Genomic DNA, 20,789 nt, shown 5'->3' with positions numbered 1-20,789 from the left:
AAAGTAGAGCCTCTAAGGTTTGTAACAGGTAATTATCTGCCTTCCTATTCCACGAGCCCTTCGACTGTGGCCCCCGCTCGGTGATGGGCCCCCCAGACCCCCACGCTGCTCAGACAACTACCTAAGTCATGTGTCGGCCAGAGTGGAACAGTCATTCCTCACAGGGCGGCTTAGGGATTGGGAAGCCAGAGGCACCGCAGTGGGTGCCAGCTCGCTCGTCCCCACCAAGAACTGCTTCCCTTGCTTCCTGTCTGCTTATTACTTGAAAAACCCAGGAAAAGTCCTCCTCTTTGAACAAAAGATTTCAGAATTTCTGCTGTCAGTAATGGGCTGCCTGCTATTTACTCCAACCTGCATTTATACTGTGGCTGTGTGCGTGTGCGTGTGTGCGTGTGTGTGCATGTGTGTGCGTGTGCATGTGCACGTGTGTATGTGCGCGCATGTGTGTGCATGTGCGTGTGTGCGTGTGTGTGTGTGCGTGCGTGCGTGTGTGTGTGTGTCTAAAATCACCCAGACAGGGATTAGCAAGAAAACCCTTAAGAATTCATTTGATGGCTAATGATGGAAAATCCCAGGATTTAAAAGGAGCAGAAAAAAAAAAAAAATGCCCGCCTTGTTTTCCAGACAGATGCAAAACCTTCACCTTCCCTATAATTAAAGTCTTGAGGCCTACCATGGGGTGGGGAGAGAAGGAAATACAGGCCTGAGAGCAGGAAGATAATGTCAAATTGCTGATCCCTCAGTGGCACCGAGCATTGTCTAACAGATGAAATGTGATGAAGAATAACCAATTTCCCCTCTCCCCCTCCCAGCTTCTCTCAGCTGGTCCCATACTTCGCATTTTAAAGACTTCAGCAGGAAAGGGCATCCTGCAGGGAGCGAACAGGGGCATCCTGAAGGAATGCTCAATGCCTGCCTTCTGTGTTTTCGGCAGTGTAAATCCTGCCTCTCCACACACTGTTTCTCTCCCCCCAGCCAACTGAGTCTTCCTCACCCACTCCCATTTCTCTCTTCTCATTTATCCTCCCCTTCTTTTCTTTTTTTTCAACTTTATTTGTTTATTTATTTTTCTAGAGAGGGGGACAGAGAGAGAGAGGGTGGGAAAGGGGCAGAGGGAGAGGGAGAATCTTAAGCAGGCTCCACGCCCAGTGCAGAACCCGACATGGGGCTCGATCTCAGGACCCTGAGATCATGACCTGAGCCTAAATCAAGAGTCCGACACTTAACCAACTGAGCCACCCAGGTGCCCCCTCCCCTTCTTTTTGAGTCCCTCTCAGAATCCTGACAGTCACACCCGTCCTTGCCCATGGCATTGGACCAGAAAGTCGGGCTTGCTTTCTTCATGGACCGTGGCTGCCCATGACTGAAATAATCAAGCCCCACATCAGCTGTCCTTCCCAGGCCTCTGCATCAAGGTCAGCTGGTGCAGTAGGAGGGAAGTATTTTGCTTATCATACAGCTTTGGCTTGGAAGGTTCTAGAACGTTAAAAATGAACAGAACAGGCTTTCTTATGGCATGTTTTTGAGAACCACTTGGGAATTTGGGTGGGGTAGGTAGGAAACAAGTGTCTGGCCTATCCCAGGGGATATTAGTCACCCACATTAAGTTTCAGGATAAAAAAATATTAGACAAGTTTGTACATGGTAATAACTGTCAGACTGGCCACTCCCTGTTGATGCTTGAGGTTTTGGAATTCTGATCTGCCTTCTCAAAGAATTTATTTTTTCAAAAGGTGAGAAGGCCCACGGAGAAGAATTCTGGATTTTAGGAATGTGATTTCCTTACTGAGGTGTGACAACAGTTAAAAAAAAGGGGGGAGGGAAGGCAGGGGATCGCAGAAAATGCAGGCATGATTGAAATAAATGTAAACCCCAAAAGTAATCTCTGCACTAGGTTGTGTGCCGTCTACAATTGGAATGCTGAGTGCTACCCTGGTCCTTGTACATCAAGAGAGACTGAGAAAAACTGCAGAGAAAGGCAAACACTGAGACCAAAAGGGGTTTAGGATGTACGAAAGCAACTCTATGTTTAAAATCTTGGGTCTTTGCAAGGTTGGCATCTTCATGCAACAGCTCTGGGGCCTCATTAGGGAGCCAGTCAGAGATACTCCAAGGGCCCAGGCAGGGTTGACAGCCTCTGATTCACCAAATTCCAGAGACTCAAACAGGAAGTCTGAATGGGACTAGCATTGGCCCATTTTAAAAAAGGTTTCTGCATAAGAGACAACTAAAATGTTAAAGAATTATCCCAAATAATCATGCACCTATTCAAGCTATGTGTGGTAGATTCCTATCTTCTAAGGATGAGAGTATAAGGAAAAGTGGCTTCTATTAAGAAAAAAAAAAAAATCTCTTATATCCTCTAATGTTAGCACTGAGAGGTGGTTTTGGGTATTGACCCTGACCATGTGCAGCTACTCTTTTTTTGTCCTGTGTGCAAGCCACTGGCCATACGTGCCTATGAGAAACTTGAGATGAGCTAGCTTTATACTTTAAATATCTATAAATACATTTATCAATTATTCCCAGTTATTCCTCAATAAAGTTAAAAAATAAAGAAACGTAGCTAGTTTGAATTGCGATGTGCTATGTATAAAATACACACTGGATTTCAAAGACTTACCATGAAAAAATAATGTAAAATATCTCCTCAATAATTTTTCCATATGAACATATTAAAGTGATAATATTTTAGATCTATTGGGCTAAACAAATATATTAATATGTTAATTTCACCTTTTACTTATTTTAATGTGGCTACTAGAAAATGTAAAAGTTACCTATGTAGCTTACATTTGTGGCTCACATTCTGTTTTTAGTGGAGAGCATTGTTTAGAGTCCTTTGCTAATAATCACAGCGTGATCATGCTTAAGGGGGTTAATAACATTGGCCCAAGCATGTATGTCATTGACCTGTGGCATGGCTAGAATGTCCAAAAGTCAGTGTACTGAAGGCCAGGGACACACCACCAGAGCAGAAACAGAGAATTTTGTTGATGAAAACAAGGTTTTTAAAAACCTTTCTTTCTGGAGCTGCTTTAATGGAGACCAAGCTTCCCAGCTTGAGGGCATCTAGTGGTAGTGCTGGGTTCATTCTTCAAAGGCATTTAGAACAGCGCCCATGGTAAATGCTTCACAAACATTTGCTATTATTCATCCTTTCCTGTGTGAAAATGAAAGTCTTTTTTTTTTAAATATTTTATTTATTTATTTGACAGAGAGAGACACAGTGAGAGAGGGAACACAAGCAGGGGGAGTGGGAGAGGGAGAAGCAGGCTTCCCGCTGAGCAGGGAGCCCAATGCGGGGCTTGATCCCAGGACTCCAGGATCATGACCTGAGCCGAAGACAGACACTTAATCGACTGAGCCACCCGGGCGCCCCTGAAAATGAAACTCTTTAAATAAATGGGTTTCCCTGGCACTAACAAAATTCCTTTTTAAAATTTAAAAAAAATTTTTAAAAACCATTTTATTTATTTATTTACTTGAGAGAGAGAGAGAGGGAACACAAGCAGGGGGAGTGGCAGGCAGAGGGAGAAGCAGGCTCCCCGCCGAGCAGGGAGCCCGATGTGGGCCTGGATCCCAGGACGCTGGGATCATGACCTGAGCTGAAGGCAGACGCTTAACTGACTGAACCACCCAGGTGCCCCAATATTCCCTTGTTCTTGCCCCAGTTTTTTAGTGTGGGGAATGGTGGCCCTTGCTTTGCCAGTCTAGCAACTAGTAGGGCCTGCCATTGATTGGGTCTGCCCCCAATTGGTACGTGAACCAATGGTGGAATACAGACCCCTTTCCTGGTGAGTAAGGTTCAGACATGATCTGTGCTTTGCCCATGCCCCTCTCTGGGTTTCTGGGATGGATTTTATTTCTGGGGCACCACTTAAGCACTGGACAAAGCCCGCCCCCCTGTGTCATTTCCCTGGTGTCCTGCCAAGGCTCCTTGCTCTGGACATCTCAGTCATGGTGTCTGGCATGTTTGGATCCCCCATTAGCCAAAAGTACCCTCCACCCCACCACACAGCCTCTGCTTATTAAATGTGATCGTACTGAACGGCAATCACTTAAAAATTATAAAGAAATTTGGTTTGGAAGCAGCTGTTCAGCTCCTTTTAAGATTATTTAGATCAGTGGGAAAGGTTCAAAACGACCTGGGAGCATTTTCAAAGGACACACTCTTGGGACCCACTTTCAGAAATTCTGATTTAGTGGGGCTGAGGTAGGGCTTTGGCATTAGTACTTTTAAAAAAGCTCCCAAAGTGATTCAAGTGAATGTGCTTGATTGAGAACCATTAGCTTGGCAATAATCGGAACAGATATTTTTCCACTTTCATTTTGGGAGTTAACCAAGTAATATATTTGATGTCAAGATTAGATGGTTAATATTTCAGTTCAAATTTAACAGAGTACAAATTTGTATCTACTATCTATCTAATGTGTGTGTGCGTCTGAGTGTGTGTCTACTTTTTGTATTTTACATTCCCAGCAATTAGCACACTGCCCTGCACATAGCAAGCTCTAACTGAATGATTGCTGCATGGGTGACTATGCATATTGAATACATATTTGTAGAGAAAATATCTTTAAAATGTATTTCATGGGGTGTTTTTTGAGACATCCTTAAAATATCTTTTAAAATGTATTGAAGGTTTCCATCACATTTTGTGTGTGTGTGTTTTTAAAGAAATTATATTTATTTATTTGACAGAGAGATACATAGCGAGAGAGGGAACACAAGCAGGGGGAGAGGGAGAGGGAGAAGCAGGGGGAGTGGGAGAGGGAGAAGCAGGCTTCCCGCAGAGCAGGGAGCCCGATGTAGGGCTCGATCCCAGGACCCTGGGATCATGACCTGAGCCGAAGGCAGACGCTCAATGACTGAGCCACTCAGGTGCCCCTCATTTCATGTGTTTTAAATAAATGAGAAATTTGCTTCAAAGGAGTGGGGCAGGTGTCCTGCCGTGTGGAGAACGCCGGGTTCGGGGTTTTCTCTGCACGGAAGACTTGGAAGGTGAAGCGCGTTGTTTTTCGAACACCCAGGAGGGGTGCAGCTGCAGGAGTGGCCTTTGTCAACACCCAGCTCCACGCAGTGGCAGTTACTACCTGCTTCCTGTCTCACTAACGTGGGCAGCATGGAGACTGCTGCTTGCACCGTATGGGCCGTGTTTAAGGTGCTGGAGACTGGAGAAGCCAGCCGAGGGCAAGTCGGCCAGGGGGAGCCTGGCCTGTGGAGCACCCTTAGCTCCAGGCCCCCGTGGGGCCACTCTGTGCGGGGCGCACCTGTGACTGTAAATGCAGCTGTTGGCCTCTTCACTGGGCTCCCCGCCCCTGACCTTGAAGTCTCTGACCCCGGATTGTTCTTTGGTGGTTAGGTCTGATGTTTCTGCAGGCCTCTTTGTGCTGCCCCTCCACCCCACAGAGCCTCCCATTTCTTAGATTTTTAAAGAAGAAAAAACCCACAAGCATCTAAAAACAGTTCAACGGTTGCGGAATTCTAAAAATGACAGAAGAAGAACATTTATGGGGTATGAACCTATGTCCAAAGTCGTGCTTTCAAGGGCCCTGTGGGAAATCGACGCCCACGTGGTTGGCTAGTTGCATCTTTCCACCCACGTGAGATGGTGATTTTCGTTAGTTTTTAATTTAGCGAGAATTTGTTTAGTGATGTTCCACTTTCACCACCCCTTTGTCAGAGCGGGAAGAAGGGCCATGTTCTCAAATTGTTGGTGCCTTTCACTCTTTGATCAAAGCCCTGTTGTCTCTTTCTTCCTTGCTCAGGTATAACCCTCCCCCTTCCCCAAGCCCCCATGAGCCTTTGTAACTGCAGTGAAAGGAGGAGCCCAGAGAGTTTGTGTGGGAGGTCAGCCGAGGCAGAAAGAGAGAGGAACTGGGTGCAGACTCTGCGCAGGTGACTCGCATGTCCCTGAGCTGCACCCGGCACCACCAGCCCCCACCCAGGCTTACTGTCAATGACAGCAGGTCAGTGCAAAATAATCTAAGAAACCACAGGCTGCCTGAGGGATGGCCCGCACCTCTGGCTCAACTGAGAATTATTCTCTGCAGGGAGTGGACAATCCACAAGCATGAATGCAAGTTGGTCTCAGATTCAGCATTTGAGAAGGAGCAGGCGAGGAAGTCTTCAGAGATGCAAAAATATTGGAAAATCCTACCTTACAAATGGGACATTGGCGCTTTCTTCCTCTTAGTTACTGCTGGGTATTGTCCCTGTGAGAGGGACAACTATTCAGTCCACACATATTTATTGGCTATGTGTCAGGCTCTGTGCCAGCTGCTGGGGGCATGCCGGCGAGCAAGAGTCCTGCTTTGCAGACCTCAGAGCAGTGGCCTCCGAACTTCGGTCTTTGTACGTCCCTGGAGGAAAAAAAATCGAGTCTATCTATGCTGTTTTTATTTACTTATAAATTATGTAATGTATTATGTACATCATAAAATATACATTATAAAATGGACATACAAAGTAAATTAGGATGAAGTAAATAAACATATAAATGTATATATAGAGATAAATTCCATATATTTTCCCCTCCCACGGCTTATCTTGCACAACTTCTGGGGGGAGGGGTCAGGCACCCACTACGGAGACCACAGAAGGGATTAAGAGTGTGACCTGGAGTCAGATTTCCTGGCTCCAGAATATAATTTTCATATGGCCCAGGATTTGTGACTTAATTTCTCTAAGCCTCAGCTTCCCCATTTGTAAAATGGGTGTTATAATAATACCTTCCCCAGAGTTGCAGTGAAGATTAAATGAGGTAATCCACGTCAGGCGCTTAGAAGGCTTCCTGGTATTTGGAAAGAGCTCAACAAATGTTAGTTATTATTATAATTATTATAGTCTCTTTGGGGAGAAAAACATTAATTAGCCAACTAAGTACTTAATTTCAATTGTGATAAGTGTCATGAAGGGTAAGTATAGGATGCCAGGAGGATGTGCACGAGGGGGACCTAACCTGTCAGTTTGGAGCTGAGTTCTCAGTTTAAGGAGGGAGCCAGGGTTTAGAGCAGGGACAGAGCCTTCTCAGCAGAGGGGCCAGCTGGAGTGAAGGCCTGGGGCAGGAGAGGGACAAAGGCCCCTGAGAAGGGAGGACACGAGCAGATGCAACGAGAGAAGCAGGCTGCCTGGAGAGCATGCAGGGCTCCGTGGGCACAGTATCTCTTAAGGACCTTAGTTACCAATGACTCACCCACTCACTGCAGTTGAAGCAGAAAAGGACTTTATTAAAGGGTATTAAGACACTCAAAATCTCCAGGAGGGCCAGAGAGTTAAGTGTGGAGATCAGGAAACCAGAATACTCAGATCAACCACATCCCAAGAGGGAAGCAGCAACGGGCCTCTGCTGCTGCCTCCAGGTCCAGACCCCACAGCCCGGCTCACGCCGCTGGTGCCCCTGAAAGCTGGGCACCCACTGCTGCCCTTGCTAGGAAATGCATTCTGCAGAGTTGGCTTCTTCTGTGGCTCGCTCCTGAACGAAGCCTTGTGTAAGACCCTGTGACTGGCAGAGCCCAGATCACACGGCTGAGGCCTAGCTGCAAAGGAAGCAGGGAAAATTTTTTGGCTTCTACCAAGAGGAGGCGAGCACTCCTAAGGTGGGATGTACCTGAGATGCAGAAATGATGTCAAGGATTTTGGACTTGCCTACTCTCACATCATCAGATGTTTGCTTTGCTGTGGTCAGTAGGATTGGAGGGGCAGAGAGATTCAATGTTCTTTGCAGAAATGGAAGAGAAGAAACAAGGCTCAAACAACCAAACCCCAAAGGCGACCATTTAAGAAATGAAAAACTTACTACCTCCTGAAAACTATGTCCCTATAAATTCATTTGCGATGAATTTAACAAACCTCTTTCAAGAGGTGGTGTTGAAGGGAGCAAATGCAGGGGTTTGGATGTATGTACAACCAATGCTGGACAGATAACCCTGTTTGAAGGGTATGTCATTCCAGTTTGCAGTTTCTCTCAAGCCAGTTGTAGGTTGTTTCCCTCAAAGTTACCACCTGGGAAGGCCTGGCTCAGATGCCAAAGTTAGCTTTTTCTATGGGGCTATGGGTCAAGGACTGGAAGGACCTGAAGATACAGAAATATGAGATGAAAGCATTCCCATGTCACAGAGATGGATCAAGGAAACAAGGTGAAGGATGAACAAAGAAGCTATTTTTTTTAAAAGAAGCTGCTTTTTAAAAAATTTTTATTTATTTATTTTTTTAAAAGATTTTATTTATTTGACAGAGGGAGGACAAGCAGAGGGAGAGAGAGAGAGAAGCAGGGTCCCTGCTGAGCAAGGAGCCCGATGTGGGACTTGATCCCAGGACCCTGGGATCATGACCCAGGCCAAAGGCAGCCGCTTAACCGACTGAGCCACCCAGGCGTCCCAATTTTTATTTATTTCTTTAAGGATTTACTTATTTACTTTAGAGAGAGCTAATGAGCGAATGCATGTGGTGGGGAGGGGCAGGGGGAGAGAGAATTTTTTTTTTTAATTTTATTTATTTGAGAGAGAAAGAGAATGAGAGAGAAAAAATGAGCAGAGGGAGGGAGAGGGAGAAGCAGACTCCCCACCCAGCAGGCAGCCCGATCCCAGGACCCTGAGATCATGACCTAAGCTGAAGGCAGGCACTTAACCAACTGAGCCACCCAGGTGCCTCAAGGAGAGAGAATCTTAAGCAGACTCCATGCTGAGCACGGAGCCCCACATGGGGCTCTATCTCATGACCCTGAGATGATGACCTTAACCAATTGAGCCACCCAGGTGCCCCTGCTTTTTTGCTTTTTTTTTTTTAAAGTAATGCCTAATGCTATAATTTTTGTTGATTCAGGAAGCTGGTTGAGTTGGCAGAGCTTTTTTATATTAAAAGAAACAAATTACTGCTTTAGTTCAAGTAATAAATAATGCATTTCTAAACATAGCGAGTATATATATAAAAAATAGCCAAGGAAAAGAAGGTCAAAATGAACCTGGGGCAGAATGATTTCTGTGCAGCTCAATAGTTTCTGCTTAGTAGTCTGACAAGGCCAAAAGTGGGATTCTCACTCAACTGTATTACTCAAAATAAAATGGCACAGTGCTTTAAAAATGGAAAGTTGATCAATTCTCTAGGATAATACAAGCCATTTTAAAGGAGTAAATCTTAAATCATTATTTTGATGATTTGATAATAATCAGAAATTCTCAACTGATTAACAGGTTAAAGATACTGCAAACAAGTTAAAAAGATTACAAGCCAGTTAAACAGAATGAGCTTGCTCTTAATCACATACATACACACACATCTTTTTTTTTTTTTTAAAGAGTACTCTTGTGGTCAAAGAACAAAAAAAGCAGGTTGACTATGTCTTTGGTATCAGCATCTCCCTGAGACTTGTACTAACTTTGGTTTAGTGCTTTTCTCCTATACCGGTGGTTCTTTAGCTTCTGGGTTCATAGATCCCTTTAGTACCTGATGAAAGTTATGGATTCTTTCCCTAAAACAGTGCAGTCCCACCTTACTCCTGCAACAGATTGGTATGGATTTCAAGAAGGTTCAAGGACCCCAAGTTCAAGTCCTGTTTTAAATCCTGACTCTCTTTCCGCAAATCCTGGGTGGTAAGCTCAGGCTGCTGGGTGATGGTGTCCTCCGTGATGGCAATGGCAGTAGGCCTCCTAATAGGTGGTCCCTGGAAATACTGGATTGGTGGTTCTGGCTTAATGGCTAAGAGGCGTTTTGCACTAGGAACTAATCAGTTAGTGTTTATGAGCTGCAATGGTCTAGGTAGAATGGAAATAAAGAAGACCACAGCACAGCTTCCTCCCAGGCAGTCTGCACTGTTAACGCTTTTGACTAATAGGGCCTCTATCTTAGTGATAGAGAATAACTTCCTTGCTGAGTTTGTACGTCCAGGGTAGGCCTGTGCATTTTGAAAGGAAGTGGACGTAATGTCTTAACCCAAAGGTCTGGTTGGCGGAACAGAGGCTGGAAGCAGAGTTTGGGGATGGTCCCTTTATCGAAATCCTAAAGCTCCTGAATGGAAGGCAAAGGCTTTTAGTTGCAAAATTACACATAGGAGTGAAAATGAAATACCTTTTTGGACTCTTAACAGGAAATATACATTTCTACAAGGAGGAAGTGGCTGATAGCCATTCCTTTTCAAAGAGGCTATGGTGAGGTGCTGGGGCAAGACTTCAGGATTGAGAGTGAAGAATCTGGTTCAAATCCTGCCTCTGTATCTTATCAAGCCTCTGTATCTTTTTTTTTTTTTTTAAGATTTTATTTATTTATTCATGAGAGACAGAGAGAGAGAGAGAGACAGAGGCAGAGGGAGAAGCAGGCTCCCCGCGGAGCAGGGAGCCCGACGCGGGACTCGATCCTGGGACTCCAGGATCATGACCTGAGCCGAAGGCAGTCGCTTAACCAACTGAGCCACCCAGGCACCCAAGCCTCTGTATCTTATCAAGCTCTGTATCTGGTTCAAATCCTGCCTCTGTATCTTATCAAGCTCTGTATCTGGTTCAAATCCTGCCTCTGTATCTTATCAAGGGTCCTTGGAAAGTGATTTCACCCAAGCGCACACAGACCTCGTTTTGTGCCTTCGAGTTCTGAACGTTGCTGGTGAAATCATGACAGTAGTAGTGTTAACCCTGCAGGCTTAATTTTGGGCAAATTTCTCAACTTCCTGAACGCAGTGTCCTCATCCGCGAAATGAGCCTGACACCTATCTCATGGTGTCGTTACATGGAATTAAACGAAATAATACATACTGTGGATTTCATCGATTCTAAGACACATATTCCCCTCACTCTGCCCACCCCACAACGCTAAAAGTTCTCTGGAATTGAGATGGCCTCCTGGAGTGGGGTCCAGGTTTTATGCCACTTGAACCTTATATTATTTGGGGGCTTTTTTAAAGAAGAGAATGTAAAAAAATGATGCAAGATTAAGTAAGAATGTGAATAGTTTTTGAGATGAGGAAAAATGGCAACAAATTAGAAAATTTTAAAAAGCTGACATAAATCACAAACACCATAAAAAATCCACAAAACACCATAATATTTGTATTAACTTCACACTTCTGACACACTTCTGTAATACCTCTTTGTCCTTTTTTTTTTTTTGCTATATGAACAGTGATTTTGCCGTGTCATTTTCTACAGAGAGAATAGGTAGACAGGTTCCGTCTTCCTTCTCCACGGTTGAGGAGATTTTTAACCATACGTAATTTAGAAGTGTTTTCCAGCTTCTCCACTTATTTTAGGTAATGCCAGATAAATTTTCAAGATTGTTGTCAAATTTGGGAAAACCTCTGTGAAGTTTCTTTCATATGTGAGATGTAAGATTTGGAAGAATTTTTTACAGGTTAATTTTTGGCTTCTTACACCTTAAACCTTGTTTCTTTGCCACTCTCCATGCCGTATACTTCTGGTGAGTGAGGTGGGGCATGTTTCTATTAGATACAACCTTGAGCCTTGCACCTGAGAGTCCCCCTGTCAGGAGAGCAGGCATGATGGAGGGTGGAAATGGTGGAAACCATTGCAAAACAGACTGGCTAGCAATAACTTCACCGTATGGATGGGACTCTGACCACATAAACTTATTCCACCACTCCCAGACTAAAAGATTCCCTAACTCAACTTCCCCTTTTGGAAGATCCCCCAAATTGCCCACGTCTATGCCTTGCCACCCAACACAAGGGGAAGTGTGGCAGAGGGGAAGTCAGAGTAGAAGGAGACAGTGGTCTGAGTGCAGTTAAAATATCTTTTGCAAATTTTACAAAAACATGCAGTCACATTGTGAACACATTGCGGAGGCCCCTCTGGGAATCTTGGAAGGGTCCATACACGTATGGGGCTTTGAGGCTTATTATCACTTTCTTAGCTTCACAGTGAACAGACCCTGGATGGCATCTTTCAATTCATTGCTAGTGTTTTTGCTTTCCTGGTGGCATGTGAAATAATGGGTGTCTCACAGCTGGTGGAGGCTTAGATTCCACAGAGTATGTGCAGAGCATCCCACACAGGGCCTGGCACACACCAGGGGATTAGTAAGTGTTCCTTCCTTCCTCCCTTTAGTAAAAAACCAAAACATAGAGCTCCATCAGTGACAGGGGGTGATGCCTTTCAAGAGTGTTGTTGAAGAATCAGCTTTATATATGTTGATATACCATTAGTTTGCCTATAAAAATTTTAAATTGCAGGTTTTGAATTCATGCGACTTAGTTCAAAGTCGATAAAAAGTGATTGATGGGTAACCAGCGGGCGCCCAGGGACAGAAGAAGTCCTGTTGCTTTGTCAGTGGTCGATGATAATGTACTTGCTTCTAGCCGATCACTAATAAGGCAGGCCCATTGCTAAGAAATGGGAGAAAATGGACTACAATGTATTGAAGACACCTGACTTTTGCTGAGTAAAGGAGACTTTTCCCCAGAAACAGCCTTGACACTGTCCCTCCACCTTCCTGAGGGCATGCGAGGACAATCTGAGCTCGAGCCCAGTCAGGACACAACGAAAGCCATTGTGTTATTTTCTTTGCCATTTCCTTCTTCCATCTTCTCTTTCACTTTCTCCTTTCCTCCATTTTGTCCACGTTTTCTAAATTGTTTACCTGTTCTCACTTCCTGAGAAAAGATTCCATTTTTCATTGTGTGCTAATGCTCATAAGTATGCTATCTGACTCCCCACCCCCAAAACTATACATACATACATATATATTCTATAAAACTATATATATATAGAATATATATATTCTATAAAACTATATATATATTCTATAAAACTATTTATAAGGGTGCCTGGGTGACTCAGTCAGTTAAGTGTCCCACTCTTGATTTCCGCTCAGGTCATGATCTCAGGGTTGTGAGGTTGAGCCTTGAGTTGGGCCCCATGCTGGGTATGGAGCCTGCTTGAGATTCTCTTTCTCCCTTTCTCTCTGCCCCTACCCCACACCCTTGCAGGCAAGCTCTCTCTCTCTAAAAAACAAAAACCAAAAACAAAAACCAAACAGCTATTTATAAAATTATACACACACACACACACACACATAAGACTAGGGCATGGACTACTGAAATACAATTCACAGTGATCTGGGAAGTCCATTTGTGAGTCAGTTAAAAGGCATGTATATTTCTTCCTATGGCATCAGTTCAAATTTGCTGCAATTCTGGGGTTGCCTACATGTTTCATGTAAGACTGTATGATAAAGCTGCTGATAAATACAGCAACCTCATTGGCTCCGTACCCTGGGTCAAGCTCTATTTCAGAGTAGGTATAATTATGATGGTGTTATTTCATTAACAACTATAGGGATCGTGAATATTAAGATTCATTCTAGAATGAGCAAGGAATTTACCAGAATAAAGGGATATAATAAAAAAGCAAGACTTCTTTCAATTTTCAACAAGGAGTTTGGTGTGTCTGTAATCTGATTTTGTAACAGTTGTTTTCCTTAAAGTAATTTGGATGCTATGTTGGTTCTAATTATTATGATTTCCTGTTTAGAACCCAGATACCTTCTTGGTATGTCCCCAGTACTGTATTTCTGGAAATGACTTCAACCAATTACATTAGCTCTTATTCCCTTGGTTTCAGTGTGGTTCACTAGACAGGAACCAGGCTGTCCAAGTGTGAGACACAGATAATACGAGGCAGTGGGTAGAAAGAGTTTAAAATTATGCCAAGGTGCTGTGTGGTCTGAAGGCAAGTCTAAGTGGAGGGTTGTGATGAAGCTGAGGGGTGGGGAGGGGGCCATGTGTTGGATGTCTGAAATGTCTTGCCCAGCTGGCCTTTCAGGGCTGATGTTGGGACGGACTCTATTCATCTGAAGCCAAGTCTACTTCTGGTGTTTGACTAGTGAGGGTGACTGTTATCACATCGATGATGAAATTTATCTTCAAAAAATTTCCCTTAAATGCAGTAGATGTAGCAGCACTAGGACAAATCTGAGAAGAGTCCTTACAGTCTCCTTAATGTCATACTGTTGTGAATTGTTATGCCTTATTTACAAAGCCCTTTCCATATTGTCTGGCAGGTATCATCATTGCCATTTTACAGATGTTTAAACTGAGGCACGGAGAGGTTTGCACATGTATTAAACGTGGCTTACAGAGTAAGCAGCAGAGAGCGGACTTGGATCCCAGTTCCCAGGCTCCATTTCATCCTGTTCCTGCTGTCTCCCCTGTGATAGCACATTCCATGGAGCGGTGATGGCAGAGGTTCACGGGAAAATGACATGGGTCTTCAGCGCCCGCAGGGTCCCCTCTGCACTCTGTGAATCTGGCCGAGAAGCAACACACTCCAAGGCTCTCGCTAAGGGGTGTGAGCCCTCTCCCCATACGCATACTGGCTGTCAGGGGACTGAGGTAATTCACAGGAGAGGGGTGCATTGACCTGCTCAAAGATCCAGGAACATCTTCCAGCTACACAGGGTGAGCTGGGAGTTAAGGCATTTAGCATGGAGAAAACACATTCTTCTCCAGAGTCAGTTTCAACCATTATCCGTATGTCTTAAGTTTTGAAAAAGGAGCGAAAAAGAGGCAAACCTACTTTGGGCCAAATGAGGGTGTTTGTGTGTGCATGTGTCTCTCCTTCTTCCTCCTCTGAAACTGAAGACAGGAGACACTCTTCCATGGTGTCTTGGCCTCCGGATACACAGAAGAAAGGCACTGTGGGGATCTTGCAAAAAACATTCAGCCGAGGAACGTGCCAAGCAATGGAAAACAAGGTACTCAGAAAGCAGAGACATTCTAAACCCCGTTTGGTAAAAGCAACACGGTAGCTACTCCCCCAGCCCCACTCAGTTGCAGGACGCAAGAGGCGGGAGACAGCTCACTGAGAAAGAAGTGGTTATTTACGGCACAGATAATAGCCCTGCAGGTTTAATTTCCCCCAGTCCTATAAGAGTGTGTAACTTGAAACCAGTTTAATGAAATAATTCCCGGATTTCAATGGCTGAGGACTCGGGGCCAGAAAGCCCGGAACCACCACGGTTACTAAGGATGTGGTGCACAGGGGGCTGGGAACCCACCAGCTTTGGTAACCATGGGCCAAAGCAGGCCTTCTTCAAGGATCCCTCCAATAGTTTTCTTCCAGGCCTGGGAGCGGGGAGGCCTTTGAGAAGGCCAGGGAGCGCTGCCAGGGGTCCCAGCTTCGGATTGTGTGACTGTGTCCGCACCGGAACCCCATCTCCTGTGCCGTGGACTGCTCAGTGTAACTGTTTGGCAGGGTCTCCCTGGGCCGGGGCTGCTGGGGAGGCAGGGAATCCTTTGGGCTCTGAAGGCCAACAGTTTTGGATTAGGCAAAGCTAAGACAGGTCTCCGGATATAGTCAAGTGCACGACGCTTATTTGCGGGCAAGGAATTCTCACCTTGATGTGAACAGAGCTGTGCCTCTCTCCTGCTCTCCAGAGGGTCACGAAGGGTCATTGACACAACACGCTGTTCGTGGTGGGGGAGGCCCAGGAGTTTGGAGTCAGAGCAAGCGAATTTCAAATCCTGCCGCCCCTCCCCACCCCCTGGCTCCATGTATTCTGTGACCTCAGCAAATTACTTAACTTTTTTTGACCTAGCATTTCTTCAGCAAGAAAATGAAGGTAATAATAACTGACTTTGTGGAATTGCTGAGGAGATTAAATGAAAGAAGATACGCCATGTGCCCATTTGCTGTGTGGCCAAAAGTAGGCCCCTGATCATTTTGGCCATGGGGAAAGATCCCCTGCTCGGGTGGCTGATGTCTGCTGAGAGACACCATGATATGTTAATCTTTGTTAAAGGAAATTGGGAGCAGAGGGTCGATCTCAAATTTTTCATCAATTCAGTCTATCTGACACATATTTACAGTGTCTTATAGGCCAGGCATGGAGGGCCCAGAAATCAGTAAGGCAGAGCTCTGCCCACAGTAGAAGTATAGAAGTACTTTCTGGTATGGTGGGTTTTATTATGTCCCATGGTAGGAAATATCACAGTGCAGTACACACTCACACCCACAGTATTTATATGAAAACTGAAACAAAAGTTTCTTGAAACTATACTTGCCCTTGCATGCAAAGCACTCTAATATTTTTATGCTATTTTATCTCATTAAAAATGCTGATGGTGACTCACTACATTGATTTTATGCCTGCTTATGGATCACAACCTCCCGTCTGAAAAATACTGACTCTGACCCTCTGTATGACCAGGGCTGGCAGGAGCCCTCGTGAAAACTGTATGGGAGTGTAGGAAGGCGGGCCACTCAGAGGGGGCAGGAGTGGGTCTGGATCTTGATTATTCTAAGCCAGTCCTGAATTCCATCCCCTTTGATTATTGGTTTGGGGATGGACATGTGACACAATTCTAGCCATGAGATAAGAAGGGACATCTTCAGAGGAGCTCCTGGGGATGGTTTTCCCTGATCCAAAAAGGGGGCATGAGGAAGAGGCATTCCTTTTTCTGCCCCTGGGCACTGTTGTCCACATGTGTTGCCTGGGGACCTGGGGTGGGACCATAATTAAATACAGTAACAGAATATGCAGGCCCCAGACCTGGTCATTATAGAGTGTGATGGAAAGGGAGAGCTGGAGTTCCTGATGAATTCCGAGCCACTGAATTAACGAACTTTGGAATTGTCCTGCTTTGGACCGGTTATATGAAGCAAGGTATTTTTTCTTATTGTTTAAACTTCTTTTAGTTGGGGTCTCGGTTATTTATATCTCGAACGATAGATTGGTTTACCTGTCTCTTGCTTCTGAAGCATGTGCTATGAATTTTTAACTTTGACTCACCTGGGAACCAGTAAAATTAAACGAAGGTCACTAAACCATTCCTTCGATATTGTGGCTAGTCAGGTTCATGCCATATAAATAGACACTTTCAAATTATTTTTTGTAAACTGTGAAATGACTGAATTGATCTTAAAATTTTGGTTGACCAATGCAACACATAATTCATTGTGGTGTGGTGTGATTTTGGGCAAGTTACTTAACCTCTCTGTGTCTCACTTTCTTCATCTCCTTAAAAGCCAGATTATTAGAGTAGAGTTGATTCTCGGGTCTAAGATTTTATGCTGCTATGTAGAGTAGCGCCCGAGTCAAACTGTACAGAGAAAGGAATTTGCCTTTAAGTGGCTGTCATGACTATCAGTGGGGCCTTCATATTTGAATAGGAAGTCGCATTTTAGAAGTTGGGGGATGGTAGTGGTCATGTCTTGAGATTTGATAGGATGGAGCTAGTAATTAGAGGACCTACATTCGGTGGCCATAAAAATCTCAGAGGCTACATCATTCCTGTGTTTAAAGTTGTCTTGGCTTCTTTACTCTCTACGAGCATCTGTTTCCCCTGCCGTTTAATGGAGATAATAATACCTTATCTGTTGACTTCTCGAGGTGATACAAGAATCGGAATGTAAGTATGAGCACTTGGTCAGCCATTAGTGTGCTATGCGTAAGATCTTGCTGTTTTGGTGATATTAAACCATAAGTGTACATCTAGCTTGTGAGATTCTGTGCTGTGTGTGTAACAGACTCGCAGACGCTATTTGGATCTGATTCTGTGCTGGGGAAATAACAGTGCTCCTCAGCTGTGCCCTCTGGCTCTCTATGCTCTGTGCCCTCCTAGAACTAACTGTTTATGGCTGAATAGCAGGCACAGTCCACTGATTTTATTCCACAACTGACCTCACTTGCTAATAAATGACTTGCATTATTTCTATAGCAAGGGAACTGAGCAAATGGCTTGAGAGGTGGAGAGGTGAGCTTGGGGTTGAGTATAGACCTGCCCAAGGTTGACTTTCTCTTAGAAAAACCCGATCTTTCATTCCAATACAGTTGTGGCTGAGAAATCAGAACACCTGGGGATCCTCAGTAGGCAAATCAATGAATTGGGCCTAAATAAACAAACATGTTGATTTGGTGTCCCCTGCCAATGCGGTCTGGTTCTACAATAAAAGGGGACTAATTTCATTATTTCAAACTAAATGTGTGGAGTCAGGCTCTTCCTGCCTTTTCTCCCCCAATATGAAATTCTACAGGTCTTACTCATTCTTGTTGGTGATCTAATCTAAAGGACCAAGAGATTAGATGATTTCCCTCACCGGTGAGTGTCTCTTATAAAACCCGTCATCCGACCTGAGGCTCAATGCCTGGGCTCTGCTCCTAATGACCATCCCATATGGCTCTATAAATAGAGCATTATTGAATGCTTTTGACCAGGCTTGAATTGGACAACAACCATGACTCTCAACTTCCCTCCCTTCCCTCTCATCTGATTTTAAATTCTCTCCAACAGTCAGGATATGATAAGTCTACTGTGTTCAGAGTTCAGAGTTCTGAACAGAATTTTCCAACATAAGGCAGGCTGGAAATACATATTTTAGACAAAACATGGAAATCCTACCAATTGGTGGTGAATTCCCTCTGAGTTTCTCTCTTCCCTTTCAGGAAACGTGGCTCAGGTCTCCTGTCCTTGTTAACACCAGCTTCTCTGGTCTGGCTCTAAATCATCGCCTTGGCAACGCCACTTCCCACAGTCCACAAAGCCTTGGACAGCCGGTCTCTATTTTGCCTTTGTCTCCTATTCATTGGCCGGTAGGGTACTAAAGCCTGTGACCTGGCTCATCCCAGCTTTGTTTTGTCCAAACTCTTTTGTGCAAAGAGGAAAGCCAGGATTTTGAAGCATGCTCTGGGCTGGGCTGGCACAGTGCACTGCAAAATAAGTCACAGCTCCTGGATTTTAGAGCAGGTGAACATGAGCACTTCGAATGGATAGGAGAGTCTGGCCAAAACAGGCCTGGGGTGGGACAGGGTCATCCTTTTAGAATGCCTCTTTTCTGTTCCTTCCCTTCCAGGCAGCTGCTGAGACGAAGGTGTCCCGCAGCATATGTCCTGCTCACAGGCCCATGCTGACTATGCAGATCAGGCAAAGCCTATCTCTTTCCAACTGGTATGCACAGAAGGATGATTTATCATGAACTCTGCAAAAGTCAGGAGAGGAGGCTTAATTTAATAAAATGAATTATATTGTAAACACAACACAAGTTTATAATCAGCAGTTTTGTCCTCATTGAGCGAGGCTTTACAGCTGGTTGCAGAGGGGAAAAGAACTAACATTTCCTGAGAGCGCCCTAGGCACCAGACTCGTTAATTCTCACAACAACCCTATGAAACAGGTACTCTTCTTGTTTTACCCTCACCCTTTTGGGAGTTGTGCCAGGAGGTGGTGGTGGGGATTTCAAAAGCAATGTCTGAACTGCAAGACTCTTGACTGACCTGAGAGTCATCCATGGTGGGTGGTTACCAATAGGACTTCGATGGCCAATGGTACCAGCAGGACTTTCCATAAGCACTTGGAAAACACACTGTATCACCCCATCAAATTATGTTGAACTCAACTGCATGCTTGGGTTGTGGGACACGGTTGGTTCAATCACCCATGTCTTATAATAACACCATGATTTTTAAGACGTGTATCTAGTTTCAGCTGCTAAATAGCCCTTACTTCTCACAGTTCTGGAGTCTGGGAAGTCTAAGAGTAAGGTGCTGACAGATCTAATATCTGGTGAGGGCCCCTCATTGGTTTGCAGACATTTTCTTGTTGTAGCCTCACACAACCAACAGAAAAATAATCTCTCTTGTGTTTCCTTTTTTAACAGGATAAGCCCATGCATGAGGGCTTCATTCTCATGACTTAATTACCTCTCAATGCCCCACCTCCTAAAACCATCACACGGGGGCGGCGGTGGTTAGGATTTCAACATATGAATTGTGGTGGGGACACAAACATTAAAACCATGACAATTTGGTTTCAATGTCTCTGAACATATCAGATTAGACACTTGAGTACTTGAGTATGGGTACACCCATATGACCTTCCATTTTGTCTGGCTGGTAACAGCTTAGGAGTTGGAGTTCCTCTGTAGAAAAGTTCTACACCCAAGAGGCAATAGGGTATGGTGCTTACAAGCACAGATTTGGGGTCCATATTTTTGGATTCAGATGGAGGCTTATCATCCAAATTCTCCTACTTGTTTCTTGCGTGATATTAGGCAAGTTACTTAACCTCTTAATGCCTCAGTCTCCTCATCTATGAAATGGGGATAATAAATATGATAAATAATATGATAAATATGATCCTTCCCTCCCACAGAAGTTGTGAAGATTAAATGAGTTAATACACATAGCATTCAAAGCAGCACCTGCCGTTTAGCAAACCCTTTACGTGTATTTGCTGTTACTGTTGTTAAGGTGCTGTAATGGTTTTCCAGGGCTGCCATAACAAAATACCCCAGACTGGTTGGCTTAAAAATAGAAATTTATTTTCTCTCAGTTCTGGAGGCTGGAAGTTGGAGATCAAGGCTGGGTTTCTTCTGAGGGCCATGAAGGGCCAAGAAACTGTTCCAGGCCTTTCTCCTTGGCTTGTAGAAGACCATCTTCTCTGTGTTTGCACATGGTCTCCCTTCTGTGCTTGTGTCTGTGTCCACATTTCCTCTTCTTATAAGGACATCATCCATATTGGATTTGGACCCACTCTAATGGCCTTATTTTAACTTACCTCTTTAAAGACTCTATCTCTAAATAAGGTTATTTTCTGAGGAACTAGGGGTTTGCAATTCAACGTAAACATTTTTGAGAGACAGAATTCAGCCCATAACAGTGCCTAAACAAGATTCTTGGTCAAAGTCATGTTCAGAGTACATTTTTTTCTTGCAAAGTTGCCTTTCCCCCTGGTTTTGAGTAATCAGTGTAAATGTTCTGCTTTCTCATGTTATCTCCTACTTAATAGAATGCATTTTTTTTTAACCCACATAGATATCTTGGTCAAAGCTCTCTGGATGCTGGA

The sequence above is a fragment of the Mirounga leonina genome, unplaced genomic scaffold (genome assembly GCF_011800145.1).
Source record: "Mirounga leonina isolate KUSES-001 unplaced genomic scaffold, KU_Mleo_1.0 Mir_151, whole genome shotgun sequence".
Lineage (NCBI taxonomy): Eukaryota > Metazoa > Chordata > Mammalia > Carnivora > Phocidae > Mirounga > Mirounga leonina.
Note: the sequence above shows the minus strand (reverse complement) of the source record.